Source organism: Crocuta crocuta, unplaced genomic scaffold, assembly GCF_008692635.1.
Source record: "Crocuta crocuta isolate KB4526 unplaced genomic scaffold, BGI_CrCroc_1.0 scaffold42, whole genome shotgun sequence".
Lineage (NCBI taxonomy): Eukaryota > Metazoa > Chordata > Mammalia > Carnivora > Hyaenidae > Crocuta > Crocuta crocuta.
Genome location: NW_027528744.1, coordinates 2,060,795 through 2,080,398, shown reverse-complemented (window position 1 = coordinate 2,080,398; position 19,604 = coordinate 2,060,795).

Sequence of the window (19,604 nt, the reverse complement as noted above, 5' to 3'; positions counted from 1 at the left end):
GGCAACCATCAGTTTGTTCTCTGTGTTTCTGGGTCTGTTTCTGCTATTTGTTTGTTTTGTTTTTTAGATTCTACATATGAGTGGAAACATATAGCATTTATCTTTCTCTGTGTGACTTACTTCACTTGGCATAATCCCCTCTAGTTTCATCATATTGTCTCAAATGTCAAGATCTTATTCTTTTATATAACTAAGTAATATTCCATTGTGTGCTGTGTGGTGTGTGTGTGTGTTGTATCTTCTTTATCCATTCATCTATCAGTGGACACTTGGTTTGCTTCCATATCTTAGCTATTATAAATAATGATAAACATACATCTTTTTTTGGGGGGGGTTTAATATATCTTTTTAAATCAGAGATTTTATTTCCCTTGTGTTAATGCCAGTAGTAAAATTATAGCATCATATGTCATTTCTATTTTTTATTTTTTGAGGAACTCCATACTGTGTTCCTTGTTATTCCACATCTTTCGTGTCTCTTTTTAACGTTTTTTTACACATAGAATACAATTATAATAACTCTTAATTCCCTGTCTGCTCATTCTAATATCTGTATTTTGATCACTTATTCATTATATATCTTGTCTTCCTGCTTCTTTGTACATCTGGTACTCTTTGAGGATGATAGACATTGTTAATTTTACCTTTTAGAAAGCTAAGTATTTTGTATTTCTCTAAATATTCTTGAATTTTGCTTTGAAATGTAATTAAATTACTTAAAAACATTTTGGTCCTTTTAGATATTTTATAATGATTATTTGAAGTCAAATATGGAACAGCACTTAGCCTTGAGCTAATTATTTCCCCCTGCTGAGGCACAATCTTCTTGAATATTCTACCTAGCATACCATAAATTATGAAATTTTCCTATCTAGCTGGTGAGGACAAGAATTATTCTGGATCCTGTATAAGCCCCAGCACTGTTCCCTTTAACTCTACGAAATTGTTCTTTGTCTGGCCTTGGGTGGTCTCTTCATCTGGAGGCTCTGATTGCTCCTCTAGCATTTTCTGCAGGTCTCTGGGGCTCTCTTCACGCAGATGTCTTTTCTCTGGTATTCTGCTCCGGGACATCCACCTCTCTTCATCTACCCAGACTATCAGCTCTTGTCTCCTTCGTGCAGGAAGTGTGCTGGGTTCCCTTGTGCTTTGTCTCCCTAACCCACAACCTGGAATCGCTCTTAAGGCAGTAGTAGAGCTCACCTGATTGATTTCCGATATCTCAGGGATCATTGTACTTATTTGCTTGATTTCCATTATCTTGAAAACTTTTTATTTTTTATATTTTGACTGCTTTTTGGTAACTAGGGTCTAGCAGGTAAGCCTGATTCCTATTTTCTCATCTTGGCCAGAGCCAGAAGTCATCTATTTGTTTGTTTTTGTTTTGTTTTGTTTTGTCAGTAGAATAAAAGCAAATCATGTACTGAGAATGAGAAGGAGTGTAAGGATTTGAGTTTTGACAGAAGTAAAGGCATAAAATAGTTCTCTTAAAGAATAGTAATGCAAATCTACTCTTGAAAATGTATTAAAATTACTAGGCATTATATGTAAAATTAGATAGTTCTAAACTAAGGAGTCTTATAAAAAAGTTGAAACGTACATGTGCATAAATTAAAACATCTTTAATTACTCATGTTAAAACTATATTTTTAAAGTGAAACCCAGTTACTAGGCCTTGCATGTCCAATTCTACTTGCAGTTTAATGACTTCAATTAATTGAAAAGGAAATGCCTTCTGATGTCAAGATGTAAAGAAAAAAGTAGAGTGGGCTGATAGTTTTAACAAATATTTAATTATAAAGACATAAACTTAGCAATCTGGCTTTAGTAATGTAAAGAAAATATCAAATGTATAATTGGGTGACCTTAAATGACTGCTTGCTCAGTTGACTGAGGGAAACTGATGCATTGTTTTCTATACAGGTTATTTGCCTTTTCTATAATATTGGCTGAATCCCAAAAGGAACTTATTAGCTGTAAATGTTGTACATAATGTTAATTTTAAGCTTTTTTTCCCCTAAGATTTATCTCTCTTTTACATTTTTATGTCTTTTGATAAATCTGTTTTGTGATTTCCTCAAGAATGCTTACTTTTATTTATTTTTTTTCCCAGATACTACGTATGTAACACAGTGACCAGTGGTAGCTTTGATTTACATTCTCTTGGTTTATGTCATTTTTAGTATTTGTAGATTGTGTTTTCACTGTGAGTTATTCATGTTATGTCACTGGATCAAACGAGAATAAGGTGATGCTTTTGAATCATGGGTGGATTTAACATAAAAATTTTGAGAATTATTTGGATTTAGGAACCTAGCATTTGGCTATTTCTTAATCATCTTCACCATTGGTAATTCATAGTCACTAATTTTATATAGATAATTAAACCTTCATATCTTTCCCAAATTTCCCTAATTTTTGAGCAAATTAATTAATTTATTCAGTAATTCAAAAATTACTTATTATGTGCATAGTGTTATAGCACATTGCTGGTAGGAAAAAATGACAATATGTGATCTCTGCCATTTGTAAGAACATATTTTTGATATTAAAACAAGATTAATACAAAAGAGGAGGGATACTATAAAAACTCTAAAAACCATCTAACTGCTGGATTATTTCCTCAGATGATAAAATTTTTAGATATTCAGAAGAGAAAGATCCATTTGTCAAATGGACAAGGAGAGCCCCATTATGGACATACTGTGTAGATAGCGGAATATCAACCTGATTTAGGGCAGTAATAGGCAGCAGAGAAGTCAACACAGAGGTGGAGAGGCACTGAGGTGAAGAGACCGTGGTTACCTCGGGTAGTGGATTGCGGGTATTGGACGGTGGATTGGGGATGTTGGAGGGTGGATTGGGGGTGTTGGAGGGTGAGTTTGCACTGGAATAGGTGAGAAAAAAGCTGAATTTGGGTAAATTGTCAAAAGCCTTTTTATTTTAAGCTACTGCAAGTTTTGACTATTTCAGAGGTCTTGTTAGCCTGCCAAGGGCTCATCCAAGTATTATTAGGTGAGAATTAAAAAAAAATCGCTTCTCTCTTAAAGTAATAGGAAGTCCTTAATTTATGCCATTCACGGGCAGCTGAAAGTCCAGTTTGGTCAGTCATGCCAATTTAAAAGTGTCAGCCTAACTAAGTCCTTCCAAGCTCACCCTGTGAGGTTTACTTTCCTGAATTCTAAAAATTATCCATTAAATATATTAACAGGCATCTTGATTTAATCTGGAACAAGATGAACTCAGAAAGCCTTTTTCTCTTTTTCTTCCCAAATGTTCACATCTATTTAAAAGCTTTTTCTGACCACTTTGCTTATTTTTTAAGCATTCCTCCAGCCTAATTTTTTTTTCTTACGTTGTGAAATGATCTGAGATATAAATGACATTGAAGAGGAACAAAGCAACTCAGCAGTTGGGGAGAAAGCTCAGTATGTGCCATAATTTTCTGCTCTGAAGAGATAAACTGATCAATAATACGCTACAATGATTTTACCAGAAAGCCTGTTTATTGTTTTGGTTTTAGCGCATTAAAACTAGCAATGGTTCAATACGAAGGGGTTGTGTCAAGAATTTTCTTGCCAACTATAAAGTTCCTTGTTGGTTTCAAAGACAGTTTTCCCCCCAGGAAATCTGTGCTCAAAAGGGAGAATTTTGAACTCAAGAGAACACGCTTTCATTTGAAAAACTATGAAGAAGCCCACAACACAGTGAATGAAACATCAAGAAAATGTAAACATCTTTATGGTGGTAGAATTCCCCAAATACAGTGCAAGGCTCTACTGATACAAAACAGCTGTTTTTCATGTGTATCTACAACCAGACACACGGAGAAATGCTGCTCAGACACCTTTAGTCATTTCAAATCAGCTTAAAGCATCCTTGGCACCCTTAAATATTAATGAAAGTCAACAAGCAGTGAAGTCTTTGCCCTACAGGGACTGTCACTGGTCAGCTCCTTGCTGTTTGTTTCTGAGTTAATCAAATTACTATATCATTGGTGCATTTGTACCTTCCACCATTAATGATGAGTGTCTCTGAAAAAAAAGGGGGGGATGTTCTTGGCATAATGGCTCATTAATCCTCTGGGAGATGGGGGAGGGCTACTCGTTTACCTAGACTGCCCTTGTATGTGAGGTAGAGGGGTAGATGAAGATCGTTGGCGGAAATCAACCTTTAATAAGTCAGTAAAAGAGACTTCACTTCACATTATCCCAGCCAAATAGGAAGTACACATGCGAAAAAGACAGAGAAGCTATGAAAGGAAGGCTTTAATGATGCTAATTTCTTAATTAGGTTCCTCTGATGTAGGATCTAGACATAGACATTTGTACCATTCTTAAAATACATGGAAGTCCCTTCAGAAAAATCACTCCTGCAGGAGAACTAATTGTTATCAAAATGAAAAATATGTTCTGCATGATACTGATACTACTTATTTGTACTTGGCAAAACATACCTTCCCTTCCAGCATCAAAATGGTTAAAATGAAGAAGCCAGGTTATTACACATTTCAATTCCAGAGTCAAATATAAAAATTTCTATTATAGGGACAATTAATTACATCTGAAAATGGCAAATGTGCATCCTTGTCAGGTAGAGTGTACTCTGATGGCCTTTCCTCAAACACTGAATGTGGAGATTTGATCTCTTCTAATGGTGCTGAGAAAAGGGTAATTACGCTATGGTCAAAGCTAATTTGCTTTCTGCCAGATGAACTGTTGTATTTTATTGTACGCTGACATTTTAAAGTAATTACGGCACTGTTGACCTTAGACAATTCCAGTTGTATCGCTGTCTACAGCTGCAGCGCTCGGTCTACCTTTGGCTGGCAGACAGTGGCTGTAACGAGGTAATGACACGGACAAAGAGCACCATATGGGGCTCCTTTGAGATACACAAAGCCCAGTGAAAGGAAACAAGAAAATTTTAACATCATCATTACAGTCACACATCTTTACAGCTATAAAGGATCCTGTCCACACATGCTTGTGCGCATGCACATACACACACAGACACACAAATAATCTAAACGCTTTGCCTGCTTGTATCTTAGGTGTGTGCCTGGGTGTGTATGAGCATGTGTGAGTGCATGTGCGCACGCGCGCGTGCGTGTGCGTGTGTGTGTGTGTGTGTGTGTGTTTCTTTTGTAAATGGCAGCATGCATCAAGAAGAAAAAGAGATCAGGTAGAACTGAATGTGACGGACTGGTCTTCCACTGACACGAGTTCAAAGGCTAAAGACTATTGATTGAGATAAAAGCCCAGGTTCTTATCTAATGTTAAAGACACTCCTTGTTGTCTGAAAACGGTGCACATAATTAGGCAGAAAGAAGAGCACTTCAGCCAGAAAATTACTATAAACTGAGCTTCATTAAACTTAGATATTAGTTAATTTAAAGGAAGAAGGTATTATTCATTGATATATTTTAATGAGCTATCTGGCTGTCTTTTCTATGGTAAGAAATAAAAACGTGTTCAGAGTTCGGCCTGGTTAATGTATCCCTGCTAAGGCAGCAAAATAGATTAATATCATTCAAAAAGAAAAATACTTTACCCTCTTCAGGCACAAATGTACAGGATATTGAGCTATGGAATTATAGTCAAGGAGAAGTGAAAGAAAACTGAGCTTTACTGTCACGTTAAATATTTTACTCTGTTTATTAGGGTATGTGAAGCTGGACTATGGGAATGTGAGCTTGCTTACAACGAGCCATGGGTGTTGCCTACCTCATAGCTTATGGCCTACTTAAGTGACAGTTACATGGAGCAAAGGCAAANTATGGGAAGGATGCTGGTGTCTTTATCTTACCAAGGAAAAAATATATATAATTTACAAATTATACAGAGATGGCAGAGATGGCTCTAGTGTCCTCAGTTTAGGTTTAACTGAGTTTTATGTTTCCCTGAATGTGTGTTTATTTGTTTTGTTCCTAATTTTCTTCACTTTTATTAGTATTTAGTGATCTCTATGCCAACAGAGGGTTTTTTTGCTTGTTTTAAGACAGACTTCATTTGAAAGAGTTACTAAAGAATTCCCATTCACAATTGGAATTAAATGGCATTAAAGTATTAAAATCATTTATTTGTGAGGTACTTACATTTGGTGGCATGTGACTGAAACTGTATGTCATTTATAACCCCAGTATAAAAGACGTTCTAGAGTAGATGCAGTAATCTCTTTTTAGGTTGCATTTTTGTTTCTCCTTTAAACTTAGACAAAACTGATGGTTATATACTATATTCATTGTGGTGGGCTTAGGGATATATTAATGCTATTTAAAAATCACGTAACCATCAGATTACACATGAAATTCCTGATACTGTTAGAATGACTTCATTATTCTGGCACTGTTATTTTGACATTAACCTATCCGCTTAAAATCATACATTAAGAAGAATGTATGACCAACCCACTTTAGAACATGAAAGAGTAACAATATCAAAGCAATCTAGGTGAATGAAATAATACACTAACAAATGTAAAATCCCAGTATTTTTGGTCTTGCAGATTCAGCCCTGAGTCCAACACCAAGAAACACAACAGGAAATATGCACAAGTCATCTATTTGTATCCTAATTCTTTGTTGTTATTAGTGACAATACCCCATACCTGACAGGTAATTCTTTCATCTCTAAAAGTCCTTGATTTAAAACCTCCACTATATTTATTAATGAATAATATCAAAGAAGCCTACTATTTCATATTTGTGGACACTTCCAGAAAATATTTATTCCTTCAGAAGTACCCAGAATGGTGTGAACTTGATATTTTACTGTCTAAATTTGTCTACTCTCCAAATCCTAAATGGTAGAAAAGACAAAGAAGGAAAATAAAAGTTTCTGAAAGCTACATTTAAAAAAAAAGGAAGAAGAAACTTCAATCATATTTCTAGAAGAGGAATGGAGTGAGGGAGATACATGAGCCCAGAGTAGTCACAGAATCAGGAAACGAGTTCTGATAGATTGAGAGTGAGTGGTAGAAAGAAAGAGAATGACAAGAAGTAAGAAATCACTTTCTTGAATTAAGAGTGAGCGATGCAGCTGGAGAAGCAGAGAGAAAGAGAGATGGAGTTGGAAGCAGAGATGAGAAGAGAGCTATATCACAGGAGCAGAGAGACTGTAAAAGACCATTGCATAATAAAGCAGGTGCATTGCACGCACATTGGAATGTTAGAGGTGATATCTGTAACCAGACCCTATAAAAATTGCACTCATTTTTAGAAGCTGATGGAATGCAAATAAAAATAAATGAATAAAAGAAACAAAGCACACACAAAATAGGACAGAAGACATACAATGGCTCTGAGTTCTAATCCTTCCTGGCTTTTTGTTTTGTTTTGTCTTACTGCTACTTACACTGATCTCTCAATATGACATGCCAACATCAATTCTTCTACTCTGTCCTAACGAATGGGCTAGATAAGGAAGATCTGCAAAACCCCTAAATAATTGCAAGACTGAGGCTTTCATACAGTATTTCAGTAATTCTGCTGATTATTTAAAAAGCCTAAATTTTCCAAACCTTTAAAATATGATGGAAAAGCACATCTTTGCTATGCAATGAAGGTTGTAAACAAAACCAAAATTAGCAAGGAGAAGGACCGCTTTCTGAAGGTTACAATTTTAAAGCAAACACCCAAGTCTTCAGGAAAGTTTCAGAGATTCATCGGAAGCAAAATGATTCTCTCAACTCTACTTAAAACGAGCTAGTTTTCCATGCAATGCTATTTTGAGCCATAAAAAGACAGTAACTCTAATCAAGTATATAGATTCATTAAGGACCATACTAGATCGAGGTCAAATATGTGACCCTCCAATCTGGGCGCACTTAGCTGAGGCAATACTATCTCATCATTACTATCTTGAATTTATTGTCCATGAAATAGGCTGTTGCCTGCTTTTCTATCAAAACAAATATAAAGACTAATCCAGCACGTAAAAGTGTAGTCAGACTATTGAATGTTCTTAGCTGGTGTGAATATACTGCAGAGCAAGAGAAGTCTGCATACCATTTAAAAAAATATCTTCCATAAAATAATGTATTTTCTCTCCTAAACGTCCATTGCATGCAGTGGCTTTCATTAATTCCAGGAAGTGGAAACCAATGTTTGTATCTGCCTTGCTTTAACTGTCTTCAGTGCAGGAAGTTTTAAGCAGCATCAGTATTTTACCTTTTCCAGATCAAGACTGGCCTGAGAAACAAGGGCACAGGGTTCTGAGGAAAATATAACAGATTGAAATACCATTACTATTGGGGGGACCAAGTGCAATGATAAATATCACAGGTTTGTAGAAGATTTCTGCATACTTGAAAAGCAAAAATGCATATGCAGATATTAATTTTCACATATTTATATGTTTTTTATCACTTTATACAGCCTTGAGATGAACAATCCTGTTATCACGAAGACTTCTTTCAACAAGTAATAGCTAGAAATTAGCTTGGCACTGATTTAATTAAAATACTAGGTTTACATATTATTTTAGCATTTTCATATTCAATGTCTTCATTGGGCATTTATATAAGGATAAAAAAGAGAAGTAATTTAAGATTATTACAAAATAAATTAAATCAAATCTTCAATTACTCTTAATTTCCTTTATTACACAGTTTGGCCTTTGGTAAAAACTTTTTCCCTTTTCTATCACAAGGTAAAATATTTCTTGCTATAATTCAGACCAGCTGCAATTTGCAATTGTGCCAGAAAACTGTTCCTGTGCTGGTTGCTATTAGATAATGTATTTTACATAGATTAGCCTAAATTAAGAGTCAAGAGGAAAATCTTTCTTCCACTTCATTTTTTTCCCCTGGCTTTGAATGATGAGTAACTGTCAGTGTGCGGATGCCTCTTTTCAAGGAATGTGTGAAGCTGTCACCCTGCTACATCTGCAGGACAATCCAGATGTTACACAATATGAAATCTGGGCCTCGGCATTGTAATGATTGTCAAATGAGGGCCACCTAATTGTAGGCCCGAGTCTCAGTAACATGACAATTTCTAGAGAGTAGAAGAAGGTCAATGTCTTTCCATCATTTTAAACCGGTATCCTTTCTTTCGGTTAAGGTTGCATTATCTTCTTCTGGGATAGTGTTAAAAATATTTAAAAATCTGTTTGGGAAGGTACTGAACTATAGTTCACAATCAGATTTCATTAGTATTTACAGAGAGATAAAAGAAACTATTCTCACATTGCGGAGGTTTTGTCTAATCATAGCTCTCAAGGATGAGGAATTCTGATCTGAGGACAGTGTACGTGCCACGCTGGCATCAGAGCCTGTTTATGCAGGTAATGGCTGGTTTAGGACACCTCTGAACTGTCACGTACCATGTGAATTAATGAGGCCATACAGGTCTAAGGTCCCTAAAAAGGCCTCTCTAGATTAGGGTCTATTAAACCTGCCACAAGCTGCTTAGTGTTCTAAAAGTAACAACAGAGGCTTAGCATTTTGTTCTTTTCTTTTTTCCTTTGCTTTTTAAAATATTGCAAAAAATATTTTCTCATTCTTTAGCAAATACTCTAACTCATACTGAAGAAAGTCCTATGGATTTACTAGACACTCAAAGAATTATTTAACGAATGCTAATACTCAACAAAAACCTCTGATAGAGGTTTAAAAAATAGAAATTCTGCAGAAAAGTAGGTTTAAGGAACTGCATGGTGAGTTACTAAATGAGGCAGTTCTATTCCTGTGTTTTGTTTCAAGATTATTAAAGGCAGCTACATGTCAGCAAAGGAAAATAACAGAATTGCCAAAAAAAAAAAAAAAAGTGGCCAATATAATCAGAGATAAGTAGAAAACATTCTCTCTGTTTAGGCATAATCCAATATTTAGTTGAGGGAATAAAATATCATAAGTTCACATGAAAAGCACAAACATCAACAGATAAAGAAATGATAATTAGCGTTCTTTAAGGATCACATTTAATATCATTCGGAGAATAATTTTATCCTCACGATATTGGCTTCACATTTGGTTGTGTACCCTTTGTTTGCTTCCTGTATTATTTCAAAATTCTCTCTCAAATGGCTATACTTTTTCTGGGTTGTGAATATTACTGCATTAATGGACTTTCGCTTTTGCTTAGAAAGATTTGAGTGCAAAATCAGTTTCACATCTTCGAATCTATTAGGTGCTTAGCCTTTAATTTTTTGCATATTAACATGAAATGGTCGGAATATGAGGTTATTTTTGGAGTGATTATTATGATTGTAATAAGGCCTGACACTTGCGCCACTTCAAACACACAACCACCAACAGTTCCATTACAACAAAAGAGCTCCCAGGATAACACATTTTAATAGTCAGAAGAGTTGTGAATTCACAGCTTTGCACAGCAGGTGTGGCTGCACATCTTTGCACCCCTAAATACACTTGCTCATCTAATCTGACAGATTAGACAATGGCACAAAACCCTCATCACCGATGTCGAAACAAAGACTTCATTTCAGAGGAGACAAAGCTTCCATGCAGACCGTGTTGCCACTAATAACTTTTCCGAGCGGAAAACAATGTATATTTTATTAATGAAAAACAAATTGCGGCAGGGAAGATGAATGTCTTGACTTTTCTGACATTTTAAATAATTTGCTTTCCTTTCCCTTTTGTGCCTTTAATATTTACCTTCATATCAATCTTTATGCAATTTTGTTAATTAGCTATGGTGCTGGCAGCACCACACGGAAGGCATCCCAGTGCAGGACCTTAAAGCCCGTGCTGCCTGGGGAAAAACAATCTTGCTATTTTTGTGAGAGTAAACTATATTGGAAAGTATCTCCTTAATTAGAGCCAGAGGTTAAGTTGGACTCTGGGGCACCCGCGTTCTGGTGACAAGGCACTTGGCAAAGGGTTTCAAACAGGAAAAGGCAACCTGATTTTCTATTCAACTTTGTCGCCGCCGAACATTCAGAAGTGAGACTGGGGATGTGCGTATTTACCAGAAGGGAATGGACTGAGCATTAATGGGCTCGGGAGGCTTATTTGGAGGCAGCTGCACTTATCATGAATCAGGAAAGGGAAATAGCAGCCCTGGTGTGCTGTAGGTCAGTCACAAATGTCGACTTGAGAGAGCCATAAATCTCTCGCAGGACTCCAGCCAGTGACTTGCAGAACACCCTTCTAGCGTTTTCCTATAATTTAAAGATTATGTAAGGTGTATCGTGAGTGTGTTCGATGAAAATATTAATTTAGAGATAAATCCGGTAAGTGCTCAGAGGCAGCGGCTTTTGCTGCAGTAGCACTTCAAATAGGACACAGGCTGCTAGTTTGGTCAACAGTAGGAGGTCATGGAAGGCTGCCAAAGAAAACAAACCTTTTTCAATAAAATGCTTTCAGATCTAAGTAGTCACAGAATATCTCCTGTACTGTTTTATTACTGATATTTAAACACTGATATATCGTCTTTTGCTCAAGTCAGAAATCTTCATCATAAAATGAAGTGTGGTACCTACACACACACACACACACACACACACACACACACACCAAGGAAGGCAATTAATCACAGCAAACTCTTTCACGCGAGTTCAAATAATTTTCTGTTGTTTTTTTGTTGGAGGGTGTGGGTGGGGGGAGAGGAACGGGAAAAGGGAGGAAATGGTAAAAGTTGAAGTGTCAACTATTTCGCTTTTTAAATGTATTTGTTGTTTCTGGAAAGGCAGATGATATATATTGGTAAGAAAAATCTTGAGCCTTTGAAAAAAATGATAGAAGTTTCTCAATGAATGAATAGTTTATTAATGATAATAATAAGGGATGGTGTCATTTTCATTTAGCAATATGGCATAATTGTTCCTAAAATAATAGTATTCTACATCTGTCTCTTTGGGTAATTGGATAATGTTAAAAAATGAGGTAAAATGTACAGTGGATATTCAAATTTGTCATATACTTAATAACCTAAATTGGAAATTAATGCTGTTGAAAATATTGTCAAGGTAAAGAATACAAAAACTGATGTAATTGATTTCCAAAAAATCGCCTTTCACTTGTAAGGTAAACATTGTGCTGGAGAACTGTTTACTGCAGTTTTCATTTGCATTTTCGAAGATACCTCTTTAGAGACCAGGGACCCATGAATGGCCTTCTCTCTTGTGGTTGGAAAGTGAAACACTCGGTGACTGTAGTAAACACCAAATTCTACCAAATGGGTATCAGGTCCTACCAAGTCCATATTCGTGTTCATCACTGTGGTTCACAAGGAGATTTCCAACTTTTCAAGTTTTTACCTTCTATAATTATTTAAGCCCGAAAGATATATAAGAATAAATGCAAATTAAAAACAATACAAATGAGGATTTCTCGTATTGTTAATGATTTCCTGGAGTTGTAAGATATAATTAACATTATAGTGTCCCTGGACAACCCAGGCAGAAACAAAATGAGAATGTGTGTCTCAATATCGGATGTGTTGATGCAAAACTCAGAGGTATCTCTTGCTCACTCCCTATTTTCTCAGAGTACGGTTCAAGCGTTTTAATACTTCTCTTCGTATCTTGACTGGTTTTAAAAGTAATGTGTGCATGGAGAACTCTGACACTTTCGGTGCAGACATTATCAGCACAGCGATATCTGTAAGCTATGCATGGCCACCTTTATTGTTTTACTGTTTTAAAAGCTGTGTTCCACTCTGAAATTACATTAAGAATGTAAAATTCAACCTCAAAATTATGATTCTGTACAACAGAGTAAGAATGTGTGCTTTGTAGCCCAAGATCCCTTTCATTTAATATTAAGCATTCATCCTCTCACATTTTTCTATTTTTGAAAACTATTTGAAATGAATAGACATACACCATAGGATTCTAGACCCTGTAGAATCCCAGGGCCTGTGGCAGACTGAAGCCTAGGAGCCTCTTGTGCGGACACTGCCAGCAGAATATTTGAAGTTGGTGCAGCTTAGGAAGTGGCTGATCTTCACAGAAAAGCCAGAATTTCTATAAAAAAAATTTAAAGCCATTTTACCCCTAATCATAGATAAGCATTAAAGATTTTAAAACATGGCTGTGATCAGGAAATTTTTTTGGTACACTTTTTAAGTGAAGGCTAGCGTCTGCACAATTTAGAATGATGGACTGATATTCTTACATGTTCCATGTAGTCTGAATTTGAAAACTACTAGCTATATGATCTTCCTGAGTCCCAGTCTGTCCCCTTCTTTAATATAGCTAAAATGAGTTGGAAAGCACAGCGATTATTTTGAATTGATGTGAAATATGCCTTGTGCCAGCTGTCCTATGACATGCTTGAGATTGGCCATCATGCATTCAAGTTGATTGCTTCGTATTAGTCTATACAGAATACAAGTCCAGGCTCTTTCCTTTTCCTTTTTTATAAGATCATTGCTTACTTCTACTCACACAGGGAGGGGAAAAAAGTCATCACAAGGCACTAAGGAAACAGAAAATGAGAGACAATACTCTTGATCATTTCACTAAACTAGTTTAGTTTTGTATTATTTTTCTATTCATATTAGTGAGAGAAACAGAGATAAAAAGAGAGAGAGAGAGAGAGAGAGGCAAGAGCTAGGGAGAGAGAATCTTAAGCAGTCTCCATGCTTAAGATTGATGCTGGGCTCAATCCCAGAACCTGGGATCATGACCTGAGCTGAAATCAAGAGTTGGACACTCAAATGACTGGGCCATCCAGGCACCCCACCAATTTAGTCTTAATGCAAATTTTAGTTGTGAATTAACTCTGTCTAGAGTTTTATGGATCAAAGCAAATAGGATGCTTTACTGTTTGTTCAGCATGAGATAGAGAGTTCTAAGACTATTTATCTAGCACTAAAGATCAATTTTATGAATTGAAACTGATCTCTGATTGCTTCCCAATAACAAATAGTATATTGCTGTGATGGAAAGTAGAGTTTATAACTGATGATCAGAAAAAAGGTCTATTATACAAGTGGGCTTTTCTCTTTTTGGGGGGTATTTCCCTAATATAGCTATAATATCAAGAATCTCCACTGAAAAGATTTTCTAATTGCTAAATTCGATAGATGATTAAGAATCTATAATTATCATCTGTTGACTGTGGGGAAAAAATGGGTCACAGAGTAAAAAGAGTTAGAGGGAGAACTATTGTTTGAATATGAAGACATGGTTGGCAATAGTCAGATAACGAGAAGTTTCTGTATCTGTTGAAGCCCATAATAAGAGTCAATAGTTGCTGTTGTCATCTTATGACATAGGTCAGCATTTTATTATACAGTAAATAATTGTAGATAATTATAGGCATACCTTGTTTTATATCACTTTGCTTTACTGCACTTCACAGGTACTATGAATGTTTGTTATTGTTGTTGGTTTATATAAGGTCATGACAACTCTGCATAGAAAAAGTCATATTGGCATCATTTTTCCAACACTTGTTCAGTTCTTGTTTCTGTGTCACACTTCAGTAATTCTTGCAATATTTCCAAGCTTTTTGCTATTGTTACAATTGTTATGCTGATCTGTGATCAGTGATTACATCTCACTGAAAGCTCAGATGATGGTGAGCATTTTTTTTTCTTTCATAGCTGTCAAGTTGGTTTTCATATATCACCCAGTGCTCATCCCAACAAGTGCCCTCCTCCATGCCCATCTCCCCTTTCCCCTCCCCCTCTTCCCCACCCCCATAAGCCTTCAGTTTGTCCTCAGTATTCAAGAGTCTCTCATGGTTTGCCTCCCTCCCTCTCCCCAACTATTTTTCCCCTTCTCCTCCCCCATGGTCCTCCATTAAGTTCCTCCTAATCCATCTATATGTGAAAATATATGGTATCTGTCCTTCTCTGCCTGACTTATTTTGCTCAGCATAACACCCTCTAGTTCCATCCATGTTGCTACACATGGCCAGATTTCATTCTTTCTCATTGCCATGTAGTGTTCCACTGTAGAGATAAACCACATCTTCTTGATCCATTCGTCAGTTGATGGACATTTAGGCTCTTTCCATGTTTTGGCTATTGTTGAGAGTCCTGCTATGAACAGTGGGGTACATGTGCCCCTATGCATCAGCACTCTTGTATCCCTTGGATAAATTCCTAGCAGTGCTATTGCTGGGTCATAGGGGAGTTCTATTGTTAATTTTTGAGGAACATCCACACTGTTTTCCAGAGGGGCTGCACCAGTTTCCACTCCCACCAACAGTATAGGAGGGTGCCCATTTCTCCACATTCTCGCCAGCACCTGGAATCCTCTGATTTGCTTATTTTAGCCACTCTGACTGGTGTGAGGTGGTATTTCAGTGTGGTTTTGATCTGCATTTCTCTGATGATGAAGGATGCTGAGTATCATTTCATATGTCTGTTAGCCATCTGGATGTCCTCTTTTGAGAAGTGTCTCTTCATGTCTTCTGCCCATTTCTTCACTGGATTATTTATTTTTGGGGGGTGGAGTTTGGTGAGTTCCTTATAGATTTTGGATACTAGCCCTTTATCTGATATGTCATTTGCAACTATCTTTTCACATTCTGTCAGTTGCCTATTAGTTTTATTGTTTCCTTTGCCGTGCAGAAGCTTTTTATCTTGATAAGGTCCCAATAGTTCATTTTTTCTCTTGCTTCCCTTGCCTTTAGGGATGTGTCAAGTAAGAAATTGCTGTGGTTGAGGTCAAGAAGGTTTTTCCTGCTTTCTCCTCTAGCATTTTGATGTCTCATATTCAGGTCCTTTTTTCATTTTGAGTTTATTTTTGTGTATGGTGTGAGAAAGTGGTCTAGTTTCATTCTTCTTTTTTTTTAAATGTTTTTTTTTTTTTAATTTTATTTCTAGGAGAGAGAGAGAGAGAAACAGCGTGAGCAGTGGCGGGTCAGAGAGAGAGGGAGGCACAGACTGAAACAGGCTCCAGGCTCTGAGCTGGCAGTCAGCAAAGAGCCCGACGCGGGGCTCGAACCCACGAACTGTGAGATCATGACCTAAGCGATCTAGTTTCATTCTTCTGCATGTTGCTGTCCAGTTCTCCCAGCACCATCTGTTAAAGAGGCTGACTATTTTCCTTTGGATACTCTTTCCTGCTCTGTGAAAGATTAGTTGGCCATACATTTGTGGGTCCAGTTCTGAGTTCTCTATTCTATGGTCTGTGTGTCTGTTTATGTGTCAATACCATACTGTCTTTATGATGACAGCTTTGTAGTAAAGGCTAAAGTCTGGGATTGTGATGCCTCCCATTTTGGTTTTCTTCTTCAATATTACTTTGGCTATTCGGGGTCTTTTGTGGTTCCATACAAATCTTAGGATAGTTTGTTCTAGTTTTGAGAAGAATGCTGGTGCAATTTTGATTGGAATTGCATTGAATATATAGATTGCTTTGGGTAGTAAGTAATCACATTTTAACAATATTTGTTCTTCTGATCCATGAATATGGAATGTTTTTCCATTTCTTTGTGTCTTCCTCAATTTCCTTCATTAGTTTTCTATAGTTTTCATCATACAGGTCTCCTATATCTTTGGTTAGGTTTATTCCTAGGTATTTTATGTTTTTGTGCAATTGTGAATGGGATCAGTTTCTTGATTTCTCTTTCTGTTGCTTCATTATTGGTGTATAAAAGTGCAACCAATTTCTATACATTGATTTGTATCCTGCAACTTTGCTAAATTCATGGATCAGTTCTAGTAGGCTTCTGGTAGTGTCTGTCGGGTTTTCTATGTACAGTATCATGTCGTCTGCAAAAGGTGAAAGTTTGACTTCTTCTTTGCCAGTTCTGATACCTTTGATTTCCTTTTGTTGTCTGATTGATTGCTGATGCTAGGACTTCCAGCACTTTGTTAAAACAATAGTAGTAAGAGCGGACATTCCTGTCGTGTTCCTGATCTCAGAGGGAAAGCTCTCAGTTTTTCCCCATTGAGGATGATATTACCTGAGGGCTTCTCATAAATGTATGATGTTTCAAGTAAGTTTCTTCTATGCCAACTTTCTTGAGGGTCTCTATTAAGAAGGGATGCTGTATCTTGTCAAATGCTTTTTCTGCATCTATCGACAGGATCATATGTTTTTCAGCTTTTCTTTTGTTAATGTGATGTATCACATGGATTGATTTACAAATATTGAATGATCCCTGTAACCCAGGAATGAATCCCACTTGATCATTGTGGATGATTATTTTATGTGCTGTTGCATTTGATTTGCATGTATCTTCTTAGGATTTTTGCATCCATATTCATCAAGGATATTGGCCTGTACTTCTCTTTTTTTGCAGGGTCTCTGTCTGGCTTGGGAATCAAAGTGATGCTGGACTTGTAGGATGAGTCTGGAAGTTTTCCTTCCATTTCTATTTTTTGGAATAGCTTGAGAAGAATGGGTATTAACTCTGATTTCAGTGTCTGGCAGAATTCCCCAGGGAAGCCATCTGGTCCAGGGCTCCTATTTGTTGGGAGATTTTTGATAACTGATTCAATTTGTTCACTAGTTATTGGTCTGTTCAAATTTTCTATCTCTTCCCATGTGAATTTTGGTAGTGCATGTGTGTTTAGGAATTTGTCCATTTCTTTAAGTTGTCTAATTTGTTGGCATATAATTTTTCATAGTATTCTCTCATAATTGCTTGTATTTCTGAGGGACTGCTTGTAATAAGTCCATTTTCACTCATGATTTTGTCTGTTTGGGTGCTCTTTTTTTCTTTTTGAGAAACCTGGCTACAGGTTTGTCAATTTTGTCTATTTTTTCAAAAAACCAACTCTTGGTTTCATTGATCTGTTCAACTGGTTTTTTTTTTTTGATTCTATATTGTTTATTTCTGCCCTGATTTTTATTATTTCTCATCTCCTACTGGGTTTGAGGTGCTCTTGTTGTTCTCCTTCTAGTTCCTTTAGGTGCACTGTTAAATTTTTTTACTTGTGCTTTTTCTATTTTCTTGAAATAGGCCTGGAGTGCAATGTACTTTCCTCTTAGGACTGCCTTTGCTGCATCCCATAGAGTTTGGATTGTTTTATTTTCATTTTCATTTATTTCCATATATTTTAAATTTCTTCTCTAATTTCCTGATTGGCCCATTCATTCTTTAGTAGGCTGTTCTTTACCCTATACGTTTTTGGAGGTTTTTCAGGCTTTTTCCTGTGGTTGGTTTCAAGTTTCATAGCATTGTGATCTGAAAGTGTGCATGGTATGATCCCAATTCTTTTATATTTATTGAGGGCTGCTTTATGTCCCAATATGTGATCTATCTTGGAAAATGTGCCATGCACACTTGAGAAGAAAGTGAATTCCATGGCTTCAGGATGAACACTTCTAAATATATCTGTCATATCCATCTGGTCCAATGTGTCATTCAAGTCCATTGTTTCTTTAGTGATTTTCTGTCTAGTTGATCTATCCATTGCTGTAAGTGGCATATTAAAGTTCCCTGCTATTAGCACATTCTTATCCATAAGATTGTTTCTGTTTGTGATTAATTGCTTTATGTATTTGGGTGCTTCTGTATTTAGTTCATAGACATTTATAATTGTTAGCTCTTCCTGAGGGAAAGACCCTATAATTATTATATAATGCCTTTCTTCATCCTTTGTTACTGTCTTCACTTTAAAGTCCTGTTTGTCTGACATAAGTATGGCTACTTCAGTTTTTTTTTTTTTTTTTTTTACTTTCAGTAGCATGATAGATATTTTTCCATCCCCTTACTTTCAATATGAAGGCTACCTCAGGTCAGAAATGAGTGTCTTATAGACAGGAAATAGATGGATTTTGTTTTTTTATCCATTCTGCTACCCTATGTGTTTTGATTGGAGCATTTAGTCCATTTACATTCAGTGTTATTATTGAGAAATATGGGTTGAGAGTCATTGTGTTCTTTGTAGGATCCATGGTTGTAGTGGTGTCTCTGGTACCTTGTGTTCCTTGCAACATTTCCTTCATAGATTGATTAGGAGGAAGCTAACAGAGAACCATGAGGGAGAAGAAGGGGAAAAATAGTTGGAGGAGGGAGGGAGGCAAACCATAAGAGACTCTTGAATGCTGAGAACAAACTGAGGGCCGTTGAGGGTAGGGGGGAGTGGAAGAGGGGAGAAGGGCATGGGGGAGGACACTTGTTGGGATGAGCACTGGGTATTATATGGAAACCAACTTGACAATAAGCTATTTAAGAAAAAAAATAAAAGCATAAAACCAGAATTCCCAGGCTACAAATAAAGAGAAGGGTATATGTAGTGCTGATGGAAGAGCATATACAAAGAGAGAAATGACAGGGCAGGGAGGAAGTGAAATTGGATGATGACCAGGCAGAGAGACTAAGAGGCTTAATTCAGAGATAGAAAAGGAGAATATGATAGGAGGTGAGGAGAAAGAAATGAAGATAATGTTACTCAGAGAAACTATATAGTCTGATTACTCCAGAGAGAGAGAGAGAGAGAGATAAAAAGGTAGTGAAGGTGTAGAATGTACATCTAGAGAATGGATTAAATGTGACTGTTTAAGCAAACCAATGACCAGAGTGCCCAGTCCAGCAGAGGGGAGGGATATGAATGAGACAAGGAAAAATAAGTAAGAAACAAGTAAGAACTGATTTAGAATTAGTCACAGCAGTGCATCCATGTTGGTCTTGCCCCAGGCTCTAGTAAAAAAAAAAAAAAAAAAGCAGCTCTCTAGCAGGGATGGGCATGGTTTGGTTTGGGCAGGTCTTAGTCTCCACTGCATCCC